Source organism: Osmerus mordax, chromosome 4 (genome assembly GCF_038355195.1).
Source record: "Osmerus mordax isolate fOsmMor3 chromosome 4, fOsmMor3.pri, whole genome shotgun sequence".
Lineage (NCBI taxonomy): Eukaryota > Metazoa > Chordata > Actinopteri > Osmeriformes > Osmeridae > Osmerus > Osmerus mordax.
This window is the reverse complement of record NC_090053.1, coordinates 17,967,735-17,984,913: the sequence shown is the minus strand read 5'-3', so window position 1 is coordinate 17,984,913 and position 17,179 is coordinate 17,967,735.

Genomic DNA, 17,179 nt, shown 5'->3' with positions numbered 1-17,179 from the left:
CCACTTGGCAATATTCAACTTTCTAAACTATTTTCACGGCTACACCCATCAAACTTGACTCACGGCTAAACACAGGGCCGTTTCTAATATTGATTGACTTTTGTGTTTGTTCCTGGTTTGGCTTATGGCCAAAAGAAAGTTTGTCTGATCCACCACCTCAGTTTTAACCCCTTGTAGTTCTGCAGTCTGTCTGATCAGTGGAACATGATACCAGCCAGACTCTATCCAGGCTGCAGTCTCATTTAATAGGGTTTACCAGAGCATTAGCTGTGACAGAGTTAATCCATCTGTTTTATGAGGCTGTGTTTGGTGTGTGGCCTGTGCCAGGGTTTGGAAGGGGCTTCCTGCAGTCTCTCAGAAGAGCAGACTTGAGTTAAAAACTGCATTTGTAGAGGTTTCATCCTGTCAAACAGCCCATGTGGAAGGATTGAATGTTGTAAGTGGGCTGAGGTTGAGGAAACAGTTTAGGGTGTGTGAGGTCCTGACATGCCAGATCTGAAGTGGAGAATGCCCCTAACCTACTCCTCCACTCCTGTCTTCAGCAGCTGCCCCCCCCCCCCCCCCCCAATCCACTATCTGGGCTTCCTAACTTACTTCAAACCCTTGTTTATCTCCCTACAGTCTCTTTAAGCACCTCACCCTCTCTCTCTCCTTACCTTTCTTCAAAGCCTTCTCCTTCTCTTCCTCCTCCTTCTTCTCCTCCTCCTTCTTCTCCTCCTCCTTCTCCTCCTCCTCCTCCTCTGCTTTTGCAGGTTCGTTCTCCTTCTCCTCCATCCCCTGAAGCTGTGATGGAGCACTATCACATGTGTCTGCAACAGAAACAATTCTATCAGATATAAGAGGAGACTCATTTAGGTAACACTTTACATCATGGTGTACATTAACTACCGTTACCTACTGTAGCAACATGTGGCTAAAGAGGAACTGCTATGTACTGTAGTTTTACTAAAGTTGAAGCACTTGATCACGCTTTAGCGGTACAAGTTATTACAGGTGAAACTTGGTATGGGGCCCAGCTGCACTCCAGGGGTATCTGGATGTTAACATTGATCTTGTTTTGGTAACACAATCTTCAACTGCCTCTTGGCAACATTCACTTACCCCTTACACCCCTCCACCATACTACAATATACCTTCTGGTACAGTATGTTCGAGATAAACACACTTTTGAGAAAAAGAAAAGGGTTACGATTAGGGCTAGCCTTTAGTTAGCTAAGCCTAGCCCGAAAAACCCGGAGTAAAGACAAACAGAAGGTGACTGAAGTCTCCCGTTCTACTCCCTGAACGGGTCCCTTCCGTTCCTCCTCTTGCCCACGAGGCTCTTGGCTCTTCATCCATCTCTCTTAGTGTCAGAGTTAGGACGGGGAGCTCCCTCTGCACATCAACTTCACACGGGAACAGGTGCGGACACGCACGATAGCCTACCCTCTCTTTATTCGTGTGGGGGTCTGAGCGATGGATTGTCAGGAAAGAAAAAATTGAGACAAGCAAAAACGAAGCTTTGATGACTTCCCTTCGTCGCTGTGGATGTTGTCATGGTGATTTGTGGTGCGTTCTTTAACGTTATCCCTGTGTCTCCGAGGAGGTTATACATGGAGATGGCAGCCAAGCTGTCAGCAGGCTAAGGGCACCAGCCAGGATGACCCAGCAAATGGTCTCTACTTCCTGTTGGCCCTGGGAACTTCCTGTTCTCAATTCTGGAGTGTATGACTAATATCAACTTCAAAATTGGACAGAGAGGTTATGTGAATACAGTGCGTTTGCAGACTGAGTGTCAATATAATTTGATATGCTCATTAATGGTATTTTCTTTACAACATGAACCCATGTGTGTGTAGTTATTCTACTGTTCAATCTACAGAGCACCTTCAGTCTCTACTGAGGATCCTTCTGCTCCAGACAGCTGTGTTCTGTCCTGTTCTGTACACTAGCAGGCTGACGTCAGACCAAAAAACACCCGGGTCTGGTTCGAGGCCGTTAACCCCGGGTTCTGCTACCCTCTCATTTACAGGAGGCCTCCTGTGCCCTCGGGGGCCTACACTGACGCATGGCCGAAATTATACACACACACACACACGCGATAACGACGCATCAATGAGTTCAGCCCCGGATGACAAACCAGCGAGATGTTGCTCTATGACTCAGGGGCTAATTAGAAGGCCCGGAGTGACAGAGCGTATTCCCTGAGACAGGCAGCTTTCGGTTTCGGATGACACCCTTCTGGAAGAGTAAGCCGTTTGGCGCGGAAAAACGCTGCCGAATTGAGCCGTGACACACACTTTTCAAGGTCCGGGTGTTGTTGTTTCTCTCTCTCGTCTGCATAAGCGCCGGCCTCTGGGACAGGGGAGTTGCCGTTGAATAAGCGGGAATAGAGGCGGCCGTCAGCACTCCTCCTTCTCCTCCGATCTGACTGACTCTGCTCGATGGCTCTTTCTCGCTGATTAATTACAAAAACTTGAGACTGGACGGCCTAATGGAGTTTGATTCCATTTTAGAGGTAAGCGCTTCCTCCACATTATGTCCCGGGTAGACAGACAGGCAGCCAGAGATACCATGTACACACACACACACACACACACGGTAGAGGCAGAACTAGGAGGCAGGCCTAGCGTTCATGTTGCATCAGCTATACTGGCCAGTCACATTCAGTTCAGTAGGAACAAATCAGTGTTTTTCCTGGACCTCTGAACGCAGCCCTGGTTTAAAAGGCAGGACATCCTTGCTGCCCTTCCGGCTGCACCACACAGAGGAAGGTGAGCTGCCCTCTTCCGCTGGGGGCGCGGGGCAACAGCGCTAAAGGAACAGAGATTAGCATAACTGGCCTCTCAGATAAGCACCCTGCTTCCTAGCGGGAAAATCTGCTTCACAATGAACAGCAAAAACCATAGGTAGAAATAGATGGCGATATTGCAGGTGACTCAAGTTCATGTGGCTTCTGCATGTTAAAGTTCCAGTTTGGTATCTTTATGCTGGTCATGTTCCCTTCCAATGATTTCTTTTACGAATGCAATGGTTCCACAACCCTAACTCAACAGATAATATAATAACGTTTTTTTTACAGCTGTTAACTTATTACATGACTGAAGCTGTGTTGGTCGGCTGTACTGCTTCAAACAGCAAACATTACCAAACACCTGGCTTGACATTGGTTGAGTTAGAGCTGTGGTGGTCTTTTGAATGTGGGGGGGGGGGGGGGCTTTTAGCAAACCATAACTCCCCACATAAAACGTTGTCTTTTGTTTATATTGAACTGTATTTTGAGATCCCAGCACCCAGTTCAGTCTCACTCTGAAGGACGGGTGTTCCTGGTCAAGACAGACGATAGACAAGGCTCCATGTTTAAGGTCCAGGGTCATTGTCAGGGTTAACCACACACACGTAAACACACACGCACACACGTAAACCTCCCCCCCCCCCCCCCCCCCCACAGAAACAGGAGGAACTTTGTGAGGACCTGCAGCAGTCTTATCAGTCTAACTCATCTCTCCAACATCAAAGATGTCTTGTTCAAAGCCTGGTTAGCCCACATCAGAGAGAGGGAAAGAAACGAGGGGGAGGGAGATAGGGAGAGAGAGATAGGGAGAGAGAGATAGGGAGAGAGAGAGGCCTGTAGGGACGATAACAGTGGCTGTACTACAGAGGTGTATTAGCCCACATCCACTAACCTGGTATGAACTCCTACGGAATGCAGTTTACTCCATGTACACCACTACCTTTTGGAGATGTCATGAAAGGAAAAACTCAACTAAAAAGGGAAGAAGTTGGACGCTTATTTGGGGTGAATCTAATTACTCTGGGTCTGTGCCAACATCAGAAGTTCTTGAGCTCTGTCTGTCTCTCCATCCATCTATTCTCTCAGCTTACTGCCCAGAGCTGAAGGGTCTCCTAGGACAACAGAGTTGTGGAGAGGAGTCAAGGTTCACCGTAGCAGGAAACATGATAAGGAAGTGAAGGAGTTCTGAAAACAGGCCGATGCCCTGAAAAAACACACAGACTTGTACGCACCACAACCAGATGCATGCACACAGGGACAGAGCCAAGCACTACACAGACACCGTAACAACATGAAGGGGTGAGAGCACCTAGCCATGTAGCTACTGTGTGTCAGCACATGACTGTTGTTTTACTGGCCTCCTTCCTCCCTCACTGTAGCCAAAACAAAGCACTAACATACACAAGGCTTCCTTTAAGCAAAACATGGAGGTTGAAAACCAAAGATGGGCAATTTTTGTGTAAAAACCATTTAAGAAAAACAAACCAAAAAAAGAATATATATATTAAAAAAATGATCTTTTAACAACAACAGAATTACCGGTAATAGCCCGACAAATCTGACAGCTGCTTGTATCATCCCTCATGGGTTTGTCTGATCATAAACTGTCTCTGTGTGCAGCGCTGTGTGTCTGTTTCTACTCCCTTTCTCTTCCATCTCAATCCCACCACCCTAGCGCTGTTAGAAGATTACCCGTTACATCAGGATCTTACAGTGGGTTACATCACTTCTGATAGCCCCCTATTCCTCCAGGTCTCTTGGGAGTGACATCATTAACCACAGATTAAGAGAGAGATTGAACCCTTTTACCTCTCTTTATCTTTCTCTCCCATCTCTCTCTCTTGCTCTCTCTCTCTCTGTATTTACACTTACAGATTAAAAGCCAGTCAGGATCAACGTCAGTTAAACCCAAGATAAACACATTTCCTTATCCCACATCCACGGCTGCTGAGGAAAACGTCACAAAGTCACGAGTAACAAAGTTGAAATACTCGGGTGTATTTACTCTTCAAACAGGATGCTTTTTTAGGTTCTGACTCAATCTCTGCCCCCCCCCCCCCCCCCCCACACACACTATACATAGCACCACCCGTCAAATTGCCCCCACTCGACCCTGCCCTCAACTCCCCCCACCCCAGCACCTGTCCAGGTGAACCCAGCAAGACTACGTTGGCCAGGGTGTCATCTCGTGGCTGGGTGCACACACAGCACTGGGAGGTGTTAGCCCTAATCTGAGAGCCCACACATCAAATCAGTAATTACCCAGCTGGGCTCTACCCAGGCATTAACAGGTAATTGTATGGATGAAAGAGAGAGAGACACACACACACACCTCGACAGTAACTTCAAAAGACCACACACTGCACCAGCCAACAGATAGCTCTATAATCTAGAGATTATTGAGCTATCTGTTGGCTGGTATATATATATATATACATATATACATGTATATATAAATGTATATACATACACACACAATAATGTGGTATCTGCATTGGAAACCCAACACTGTGATATTTACATGCCTGGTCTGTCACCAGGTACTAATAGGAGAATGGTATGCTTCCCCTCCGGACACACAGTCTGCACCCAGACACCTGAACTAACTCTCAGACACGGCGTGCCCACGCCATCACTCACTGTCAACACTTCTGCTTCTCCACGTATTCCTGTCCCGTCTGTGGGAACAGGAAAACCAAGACTATCCGCTTTCCCCAGCGTGTCCCAAGAAGTCGACGTTTTTCCTCAAGGCTCACCTCACAGGGATCGTACTTCCGTTCAGGAAGGACTTTCACGGAAGCGGGCGGACTGACAAGCAAACAGACACTTCATGCAGCCCGCGGTGTCAGACCTGCAGCTGGGGAACATATGGAAACTTGAGGAGGGCAGTGAGAAAGGTTTATGGGAAAGAAAGTAAAAACAGAATCTCCTTGGACAGTCTGAGGGCTCGCTCATTCAGCCTGTCAGTCCACTGTTGAGCAAGTGGTGAGAAACACACAAAACTGTGTTTCTCAATCTGTCAATCAGCGCTCTTTGCGTGTGAGAGGAACATTGTTTTGAACAATTCTCCCCCCCGTCCACTTCCCCCATGCCTCCTCCAGTCCCACTCCGGTCCTCGTCTCTATGGGTCTCCACAGTGCCCTCCACCCTGCAGGCCAAGAGGCCAGACCTCCAGCCCCGGCGGTCCAGAGAGAGGAGGCCGAGGCTGGGACAATAGAGCAGGGAGGGGTGGGGGGTGGTGGTACCATCTCCGTGACCCTGAGGTCTGACCCTACCACGCCCTGCCATTCACGCCATGCTTTTTAATTGGCCTTTAAGCCTGCTGCAGGGTGAAAAGGCCGGCCTAAAGGGTCAGAGGTCAAACATCGTCCCTGAGAAGAGAAGGGTAAGGGGGCTGAGGGCTGGGGATTCACAAACATCTCTATTCTCAGTGATGGCCTAGAATCATCATATAATTATAACTGTCAAAACAGAGAATTAGGAGAAATCGGTGGATCTGGGGCCTGTAATTTAAACTCTTTAAACCGTTTTCATTTCAGTTATTTATGATGGTACAAATATTGGCAGAGGGCTGAAGTAAGCAGCTCTGAAACTCTCCCAATCCCTCTGTGCTTTGGAGTAATTTGGTAGGAATGACACACACACACACACACACACACACACACACACACACACACACACACACACACACACACACAGACAGACAGACAGACAGGTCTTGTCCCTCCCTTTGAGCCTCTGATACATTCATAAATAGTTTGTGGTTGCATGTCTGTGTGTGAATACACACATGTTTGTGTTGGGAGAATAAACTGGTGTGTGTGTGGTTTGGTATTTCATCCCCTCAGAGTCGGTGATGAGAGGCTACAGCAGCTTAAGAGGATCAAGGCCGGCCTGGAAAAGAACACTTTCTCCAGATGGCGGACAACTGCACAAGAACATCCATCTCCTCCATTCTCCCTCCCACTCCCTCCATCCATGATATCTGTCTTTCCTTCTTTCCTCTCATCTCTGTCCCTCTCCCTTTGTTTTGTCTCTCCTTCTCTGCAGCAAGGACCTCTGGCTATCACCAGAAGGGCTTGACACGTCAAAACACAAAGTAGGCTAATTAACAAAAGACAAAAACAGGAATGAATGGAAGTTAAGTAAAACTCATTCTGGCTCCCTAGGAGAAGTAGAAGTCTCAATAGTCTGTAATTGCCTAACCTCACAATAATGCCCTAGATTTCAACACTCGTAAATCTGATTAGTGAGCTATCAATTATTAAGACTCGCCACCACTCCTGCTGAGGTGTGCATCTGTGTGTGTTTCTGTATAGTGTGTGTGAAATTGTATTTATGTGTGTGTGTATTTGTTAGATTGTGTGTTTGTATATGCGTGTGTGCTTGTGTATGTGTGTGATTGTGCATGAATGCGTGTCTGCGTGTGACATAGATTGTGTGTTTCTGTATGTGTGACTGTGTGTAGTAAATGCATGTGTGTGTGTGTGTGGTGGAACGTACATGGTTTAATGCTGTGACAGACCTCCAGTGCTGCTCGAAGCTTTATCCAGCAAGGTTGTACACCAGCACCAGGCCCCAGCCCCTAGCTCCAGGCCCCAGCCCCAAGCTCCAGCTCCTAGCTCCAGGCCCCAGCCCCAAGCTCCAGCTCCTAGCTCCAGGCCCCAGCCCCTAGCTCTAGGCCCCAGCTCCTAGCTCCAGGCCCCAGCTCCTAGCTCCAGGCCCCAGCTCCTAGCTCCAGGCCCCAGCTCCTAGCTCCAGGCCCCAGCTCCTAGCTCCAGGCCCCAGCTCCAGGCCCTAGCTCTAGGCCCCAGCCCCTAGCTCCAGCCCCCAGCATCCAGGCTGCTCCTCTGGTTACAGAGGACTCTGTCTCCTTGCAGCTCTCCTACAGGCTTGTAGTTCAGGAACAGGCCGGTCCAACACGCAAGCACTGACCTGATCACCGTCTCACTTTACATGTTCAGAGCCACGTTGCCAAGATCAAAAATACCTCTGACTTCCATAATATATTATATTCAAGGTGACTTGGGCTATCGGCTCAATATTTCTTATATCTCCATGTCTCATCTCTATTCAGGCTGGTGCACCCACACTTCTGTGCCACCACTAACTGCACTGAACTATGACCTGCGTTATGTCCCGTGTTTCCAAAAAACGATTCTAGAAGTAACCACTGCTTAAGTGTACCCAGGCCAACTCGTGTCTGCTCACTTCCTGTAGTTCTAACCTTCACTCCAACCCCAGCTGGAGCGAACATTCAGCGTCACAACCAGCTCGTTCGAAAATCAGGCGTGCTTAGATCCGACGTTGACCAGGAGCACGGCTGCTCTGAGAGACCTAGCTTGTGGGGTTTACCTAGGCCGTCACCTGGGGCGTCTGTGACCCTCCGTGACCCTCCCTGGGGGTCAGGGCATGCCCTGGCACGAGACTGGGAGGGTGGAGAGATCAGAAGTCCCTGCTAGCTGTCAGGTCACAGCTAGCAGGCTAACGCACTAGGTCATTAAGGGGCTTCGACCCGACCTGGAGTCAACGAGGTCCGCAGCTTTCATTGACAGGGCCTTAAAAATGGTTTCAGATATTTCGTTTGTTTTCTTCCCCCTCTGCTGTGGCCTGGGTGGGTGTACAGTGTGAAGAAGCTCTCTAGTTCTACTGCAGAGCTGGATGTGGCGCTGACTCACTTGTTGTTGTTGTTGTTTTAGAACACATAAGAGCAGAGAACAGATTCTCCTCTACCATCCCACTGAAACTGCTGACAAAGGGAAACAGAAGACAGAAGAGATAGGTAGAGTCTGTCTGTGTGTGTGTGTGTGTGTGTGTGTGCAGTTTTGTAGAGTGAGTGTAAAAGAGAGAGAGACAGAGAGAGGGAGTTGGGGTTTACAGGACGAGAGCGAGACAGACAGAGGGCAGAGAGAAGCCTCCTGTATGACTAACCTGCCAAGCGCTTGTTAAAAACAAATAGGAGAACGACAACTCTCCGAGAGGCCATTGTTCCCTGTTCTACTGCTGTGCCGCAGCTTTACCGGGCAGCTTTGATTTCAACCTGGAGAAAAGGCGCTGAGTCACTGCAGCAGCAGAGAGAAAATGCCGTGTGTGTGTGAGCGTGTGTGAGCGTGTGTGTGTGTGTGCGCGAGCGCGTATTTTGCTGAGGAAGCAACCACAGAGAGAGCGGATGGTCAGGGGAGAACCGAGGCCAACTAGCTCACGCAGCAACAATACGACCCAGCCTCTACGCCAGAACTATGCACCAAACACTCATTACACCTCATTACACAGGACCCAGCGGAACCTTCCAGAGCGCCGTGGCTCACAAGGATATTCGAGATACGTCATCCACGACCTATGGTAGGCGTGTCGCGTCTTGACTGGGTTTAGGGCGTTTGGGACACCACCGAGCTCCCAGACAGGCTGGTTTCTCCTGAGGGCTTATTAAGCGAGGACGTGAGGGGGTGCACTTGATTTAGTGTCTGGTACCCCCCCGGGGGCAGCCAGGCAGACGGATGAGCAAGGTGGATGACTCACCGTGACTCACAAAGTGAGAGTAGATGAGAGATTGACACAGTAAAAACCATACAGTCCAGGCTTTCAATTACCTGTGCAGCGGGGCCTCTGGCCTGACAAGGGGTCTACACACACACACACACACACACACACACGCAGGTCTCTGGAGGTCTCTTGTAAAAGTGCTTGTGACTCAGAAAGATTTCAAAGTCAATAATAGTTTGTGTGTCAGGATGAAGGAAAGAGAGGAAGCACACACTAAGAGCTATGATGATCTGACAACTTATACAAACACACACACACACACACAACTTAAGTCATCACTGACTGCTTAGGATTCAAACCAGCCTCATTCATACTCTGACTGGTAGTGGACATTGTACTAAATGTAGCTGTTTGCTCATGTGTTGTTGAGTAAGGCCAAGACACACCCATGACAGCAGGAAGGGAGAGCCAGAAACAGGCCCTGGCTAGGTGTGTCCAGGAGGGGGGAGAGAGAGAGAGAGAGAGAGGCTGGGTCTCTCTTCGCAGGCAGAGTGTGTAACATACAGAGAGAGCTCTGTCCCGACCTCCCTGGGGTCACCTAGAATACAGCTGACATTTAGGCTGCATAAAGAAGCCCCCCCCACACACACACACACACACACACACACACACTGTGTCTCATGGCAGATAACGCAGAGACCTAAGAGAGAGCTCATCCCATTGTGGACCATCTCAGGTAGCTTTGTTAGCGCTCACCACTTAACCCTGTAGTTTCCCAGCTCCCTCTCTAGTTACATCGGACGTGCACACGAAGCCATGCACACGGAGAACTCAGGGGGCTACAGTATGTGTTACCTGTGTGTGCGTGTTACCAGGATGTGTGTGTGTGTTACCAGGGTCTTGTCCGGTGTGAGCCTCCTCCAGAACCAGGCCGGTCATGCAGGTGATCTCCCAGTCCTGCAGCTCTGTGTTCCACAAGGCTGGGACCAGCACGCTGTACTGAGACCTGGAGGGGAGGAGGGAGAACTGGGTTCAAACATGATTTTGTGCCCTTTTCATTCAGAGTTCGTCCTCCTGGAGCTATGCCAGTCTCTCAGGTCAGATTAGTAAACAAACAGCTCCTTTGATCAGATTCCCTGCTGAGCTTTCATCAACTTTCCAAAACCCCCACTTTCATTCCCTCACCTCATTCAACTATTTAAGATCCATTTAGGACCCCGCATAGCGGTCTGAAGGGATGCCAGATTAAATTAACACTCGAGGCTCAATGACATTAGCCAAACCTTTACTGCCAGTGTTGTAGAAGCATTCATGCGAAACCACATGGACACACACACACATACACACACAGCCTCTGCTTAGCGCTAGCTCTTACATAACCACAGTGAAAGGGAGAGGCAGCACTGAAGTGGCCTTGTCAGTGAAAATGAAGCAAACATCTTTTCCCTTTTCTTTGGGCCTGCAGGGATTGCAGGCATACATACAGTGCCCTGTAGCAACAAATGATGGTGAAGGGAACTCGCACCACCTCTGACCCAGGTCACATCAGCTTCCAGGCAAACGTCAGAAAACAGTTGATTGTAATGTCCCTTTACGGCTGGGCTATTTGGGACCTTGTTACATAAGCGGTGTGAAAGAGAGCGAGAGAGAGAGACAGGATAGAGAGAGATGGAGGGAGGGATGTAGAAACTGGCCTGACAGAGGTGCTAAACAAATGACCTGTCGAGTCCTAGGGGGGGCAGCTGTGTCAATGGGCCCTGAATGGAAGGAGGGAGGGGGGTGGACAGAAAGAGAGGAGGGAGGGAACGAAGGAGGGAGGGGGTGGAGAGAGGGGGGGGCAGACAGAAAGAGAGGAGGGAAGGATGGAGGCGGGTGGAGAGAGGGAGAGAGAGAGGTAAGGGGGGTGGAGAGAAGGAGGGATGGAGAGAGGGGGTAGAGAGAAAGAGGGGGGGCATGCCATGGCCTCTATGGAAAAGGCTGAGTATTGTTGTCACACAGCTTGCTGGTGACGAGTGACTGACTGTGAGGACAGAACGCCATAGAGGAGATGGATGATAGATGGAGTCCATCATTAATCAGTTTATTGGCATCTGACTGCTCTAGTCTCACCACTGAATTAAACCCACAGATGAGAGAGTGAGAGAGAGAGGAGAGTGATGGAGTGTAAATGAGACAGAGAGAGAGAGACAGAAAGAGATCCAGAATGGGTGAGTGAGAGAGACAGAGAGAGAAAGATGGAGAGTCAAGAGTAAAATGATATAAAAGATCACCTATTTACAACCAGACATTTGAGTGTCATGAATGATAAATGGCAGCTGTAACTAGTAGATGGAAGATTTATTCTCCCCTCCAATATACTGTCCTGTGTTCTCCCTCTCTATCTCTGCCCAACCTTCATCTTCCATGACCCACTCGCTCTCTCTATCCATCTCTCCAGCCCCCTGCCTCCTCAATGTTCCCCTCTATCCATCTCACTTTTTCCCTCTCTCCATCACCCTCTCTCTGCCTCTCTACACATATTGCCTGGCTATGAGGTAAAACAACTCTGGGACCTTGGAGACAGAGGGGCCACTTAGTGGTCCCCCTCACCCCCCCCATCACCCCCCCCCCCCCTGGTGAAACCATGCCAGCCCAGAGACAAGGCCTCAGTGGCACCTTGCCCGCTGTCCACTCACTGGCCTCCCAGGGATCCAATGAGAACAGCAAAGAGCTGGGGAATCTAACCTGGTTTCACAGAAGCCAAACAGAACAGGGGAACTTTTCTTTTGGGGGGGGCGGGGGCAGGGGAGGGGTTCAACGGTATCTGTATCTGTCAGTCACGAATGCCCATGACTTCAACCAGAGACACCACACGAGGAAGGTCCTTTTGAAACTCTGAGGCTTTGAGCGCTGATGTAGGACTGGCATTCAGCCATGACGCAACTACCAGCCAGCCCTACAGTTCTCCATCCAAAGTAAACTTATAGAATGCATCACTCCGGACAAGTGAGCCAGACAAAAGAACAATTGAAGGATTCGGTTGAGGTATTAAAACAAATACGATAAAACATACGACATGGGTGTGTAAACAAACTCGGTGCCCCCTCCAAGTTGTCATGGGGACGGCTTGACGTCAACAAAACAGCGTCCAACTTTGAATTTCCATTGCACTGATTTGAATTCAGGACGGGGAGCTTACATTAGTTGTGTCGGTTGAAAACTTCAAAGAGAAGTTCTATTAAATGGCTTTGCATTTAAAAACACTGTTGAAGAGAACTGCAGGGTATTGGCGACACAGAACACACTTTCTTATACAATTAAAAACAATGTGGTGAGTTATGGTATGTGAAAATCCTCAAAAGAAAGGAACAGGAAGTATAGTTATCATAGACAACTCCCAACACAGATACTCAGCAGTATACAGCAGAAATAGACTCTACTATAGGTACTGAACAGCATTACATTATTGTTGCACTGTAGTTTAGATAATAGTGTTGATAGATACCTGCCTGGTATCTGAGATGTGGTTACTTAGTACGGCTAGTAAATACAGACTTTGACCATGAAAATACTGTTAGAACTATGTACTTCTGGTCCTGTGAGTGCAGTATGAAAGTCTTATGACTGCAGTATCAGTAGGGCAGATAACAGCAATTTTTCACTGAAATTGTGCAAAATGTGATACAAAATCTGCCTGACGTGCCATTCAAAAATCCAAGATGGCGGACATTTTTCAAGATAGATGCCTAATGCGTCTGCCGAAAATGGTTTCGCTCATAAAAATACATGTACTTGATGGATTTGAATGATCTTGGTGTCAATTTCTATGTTTTCTTGCATGCTGATTCTAATTTTTCTACTTTCAAAAAACACAAGTGAACAACTTGAACACTTTTTGGCAATTTAGATCAGTCATTTTTGTATTATTTGATGTGTTATGTTATTTTATATAAAGTGTTCATTTTTCTACCATTTACAGTATTATAATGCTAGTGAAAGTATCTAGATTCAGCATGCAAGAAAACATAGAAATAGACACCATGATCATTCAAATCCATCAAGTACATGCATATCTTTGAGCAAAACCATTTTCGGCAGACGCATTCGGCGTCCATCTTGAAAAATGGCCGCCATCTTGGATTTTTGAATGGCACGTCAGGCAGATTTGTTAAGTATACCCTTGGGAACCACCATGCCAAATTTGGTGCTTGTATCACATTTTGCACACATTTTCTATTATCTGCCCCAGTAGTTAAACTTCTGTACCTTTACTTAATTGAAGATTCATATATGTTTAGTGTTTGCACCTCCCTGCCACAGTAAATTCCGTGTTTGTATAACATACATGGCGAATAAACCGAATTCAGATTCTGATATGTGTGTGACACGAGTGCAGTGTGCAAGTGCAGTGTGCGAGTGCAGCATGAAAGTCGTATGACTGCAGTGTGTGTGTGTAGTGTGAGTGTGCGAGTGTAGCGTGTGACTGAAGTGTGCGAGCGCAGCGTGCGAGCCACTCACACGTCCACGGGGACCCTGAGGAGCAGGGGCAGTGTGGACGCCTCGTCTCCCAGGGCCAGCAGCCTGGGCTCCAGCAGCTGCAGGATGGTCAGGCCGGCCCGGAACACCGCCGACAGCCCTGGACACACCAAGAGGGGGGAGTCAGGGAAGAGGCATGGTTCTAAGGAGAAGGTCTGGTTCTAAGCAGGAGGTGCGGTTCTAAGGGGGAGGTGACAGTGTGTTACCGTGCAACATGATGAGGTCCCACACAGCCAGCACAGAGTCCCAGCAGGGCAGCGAGGTGAACAGGGTCAGGAACCACGGCATCACAAAATGGACAGGAGATACTCCCACATCCTCCTGGAGGGAGGAGAGACAGAGGAGGGGAGATGGTGAAGATGGGAGGAAGTGGGAAAAGGGGGTGGGGGTTACAATCCCCTCACCAGAACAGCTCTATTAAGAGTCAACAATCAAAGCGCTAGAGAGACAGAAAGAGAAGAGAGAAACGGACAGAGAGAGAAACGGACAGAGAGAGAGAGAGAGAGAGAGAGAGAGAGAGAGAGAGAGAGAGAGAGAGAGAGAGAGAGAGAGAGAGAGAGAGGGAGAGGTAGAGAGAGAGAAAAAAGAGAGAGAGTTAAGCTCCTGTGGTCTGCAGGGCAGCCAGCACTCTGTATGGGGCAGCTTTCCTCTCAGACTGGCTGAGTCAACAGCTAGAATCCCTTCAGAGATTCAAGCAGCGCAAATGACAGAGAGATGATAGTGGAGGGGGAGGTTTGTGTGTGTCTGGATAATATCACTCAATTAAGGGGGCCTAGGCAACAGTTAAGAGGGGCTTGAAAAGATTGGAAGGGTGGGGGGGAGGGAGAGAAAGTGAAAGAGAGAGGGGGGAAAGAGAGAGGGAGAAAGGGAGGGAGGTAAAGAAAGAGGAAGAGAGAGAGATCAAATGAAGGGAGAGGGAAGGAGGGAGGGAGGGTAGAAGGGAGAAAGAGAGATGGACCAAGGGGCCCCACCTGGTGATGGACAGGCAAGTCCCAGATCTCAGCACCTGGCTATAACCTGGCTGGCTTACTCACCATGTGCTGGGAGAGCTGGGGCTTCCTGTGCTTCAGCAGCTGGTGGAACACCTTCACCTGGTGCTGGACCCTGACAGGCAGGCAGGCGGAGGGAGGGAGGGTCTTACTTGCAGAAGGAGACGTTTTCCTACAGAGCTTTTCCTCGTTAAGAGGTGGGTATTACTATTGTAAGGTAGGTCTTACGTGATGAAGGAGAGGTACTATGTTACTAAGCTCTTCGCAGCATCGTAGGTCGTCCTACGATGTGGTAGGTCTTACTTGTTGAGGGAGAGGTCGAACAGCTGAGCCAGGTACTTGGGCTGCTCCAGCAGGGCCACAAGCGCCCAGAAGGCCTCTTCCTCACCCAGATGCATCAACAGCACCGCGGCGATGTACGACATCCCTGAGGCACACACACTCGAAAATTCAACATTTTTATTTAAAGAAAAAAAACTGATATAGTTTACAGATACACAATATGTCTTCAGTGATTCGTGGAACTAATGTATTCTTTGAACTCTGCTGCCCTCAAGTGGTGGACAAACATACTGCACAAATTCTATATGTGACCACTAGGGGCACCCTGAGCAAAGCTTGTGCAACAAAATGGGGTTAGGTCAGTTACATTGTTTTTAATGCCATTCAAATTTTGGCTGTAGCCCGTGAGCTTACCTTGGGTGTAGCCAATCTGGGAGTTGTACTTGGCGTAGGCGATTAAGACCCTGAAGAGTTTGGCCTGACCCTCGATGGCCTCCGGGCTTTCCCCCATCAGCGAGCGGTGCGTTGGGAAGGAGCGCTCTGCAGAGAGACATCCAGGGGCGTTTGTTTTCAAATGTGGTTGGAACATCTTTTTTTATGAACTGAGGATGCATCCGTTAAATATAAAACTCTTGATAAAAAAGTGTGTGTGTGGGGGGGGGGGGGCAGATTTGTCATTTAAAAAAAATCATGAAACCTACAGTAAGCACCCGGACATATCACTTGCATTACATTTCAAACATAAGCATCACAAAAACAAATGGGCTGCACCCAGGTCCCAAAACAAATCACCCCATGCACAGTGACTCACGCAGATCCAGAGCCACTTGACGGAACACTGTGACATCAGCGCTGGAGAAGGTGGAGTCCGGAGGGAGGTTTGGGGCGTTCTGATAGGCTCCCAGGGTGTTCTCTGTGTCGTTGAGCGTGGCGATGGCTGACAGGATGCTGTACTCACTCACCCCCAGGTCCACCAGTGGCCCACGGATTTCAGTCAGACACCTCTGTCAGTCACAGCAGCAGGCAGGGATTTCACTACTAGGGTTGGGAATGAGGGGTTGGAGCCATACTGGTGGTCTGAGGGCAGGGCCAGCCCTAGGGTTTTGGGGGGCCTAAACAAAAATAGTGTCGGGGGCCCTTTTGATTGGCCCAAAAACAGATTTGTACAAATGGTTTTTCTTTTTTTGGGGGGGGGGGGGGGGGGGGGGGGGGTGACCCGAACCAATTGCGGGGCCCTAAACAAATGCTTAGCTTGTTTATTGGGTCGGGCCGGCCCTGTCTGAGGGGACTGGACCACACTTACACTGGCACTTCCATCCCTCCTCCACTGTTAGAATACAAATATCTGAGGTGAACTTGACCAACTTTTAACCACAGATGATGAAAGAAAAGGAGATCTCTCTCTCTTTAAGTCCATAGCTCTTTCTCAGTCAATGCATGGGTGTTGACTAGAGTGTTGCCCTACATCTTACAGCTGATTCTAGTTTATCTTTAATCCGTGTGGTGGTGGTGATAGTGATACTGGAGACCCAGCAGCCAAAACTCAATTGGGGGGACAGTACCTGATAGTTAAAGACACTGGAATCCCTCAGGCTGTCGATGTTCAGCAGACACTTCCACACACGGCCTCGCAACACCGGAGGAACGCCCATCCGGATGGACCGCTCCATCTGCAACAGTCAAATGGCTTTCAGACATCATGTTAGCCTAGACAGCGCTGCCTGACGTGTTTGTGAATCAGTCAATATCGTTACTCTTGAGGAGAAAGCTGAGGAGTGAACTAAATTCAGTGTAGGCCTATCTTGCGTAACAGCTTGAAAAATGATATGGAGCATATCCATCTGCTTCGCTCTCTTTCACTCACTCAAACACACACACTTGGGCCAGGATCTGTTACCTGGCTCCTGCATATAAAACTGGACCCGTTCCAGAAGCTAAGCAGCTCACACAGGTCCTTAACCCGGGTGACGCTGAGTTGGGGATAGCTGCAGAGACGAAAAGTATTAACGCCCGGCTATTCAAATAGCAAGGATCCGATTCCTCCACAAACATTCCTCCTTGTGGAGGAATGTTTATCCTCCACAAATTTGGAATCGGATCCTTGCTATTTGGATCGTAAACTCACATTAATGACAGG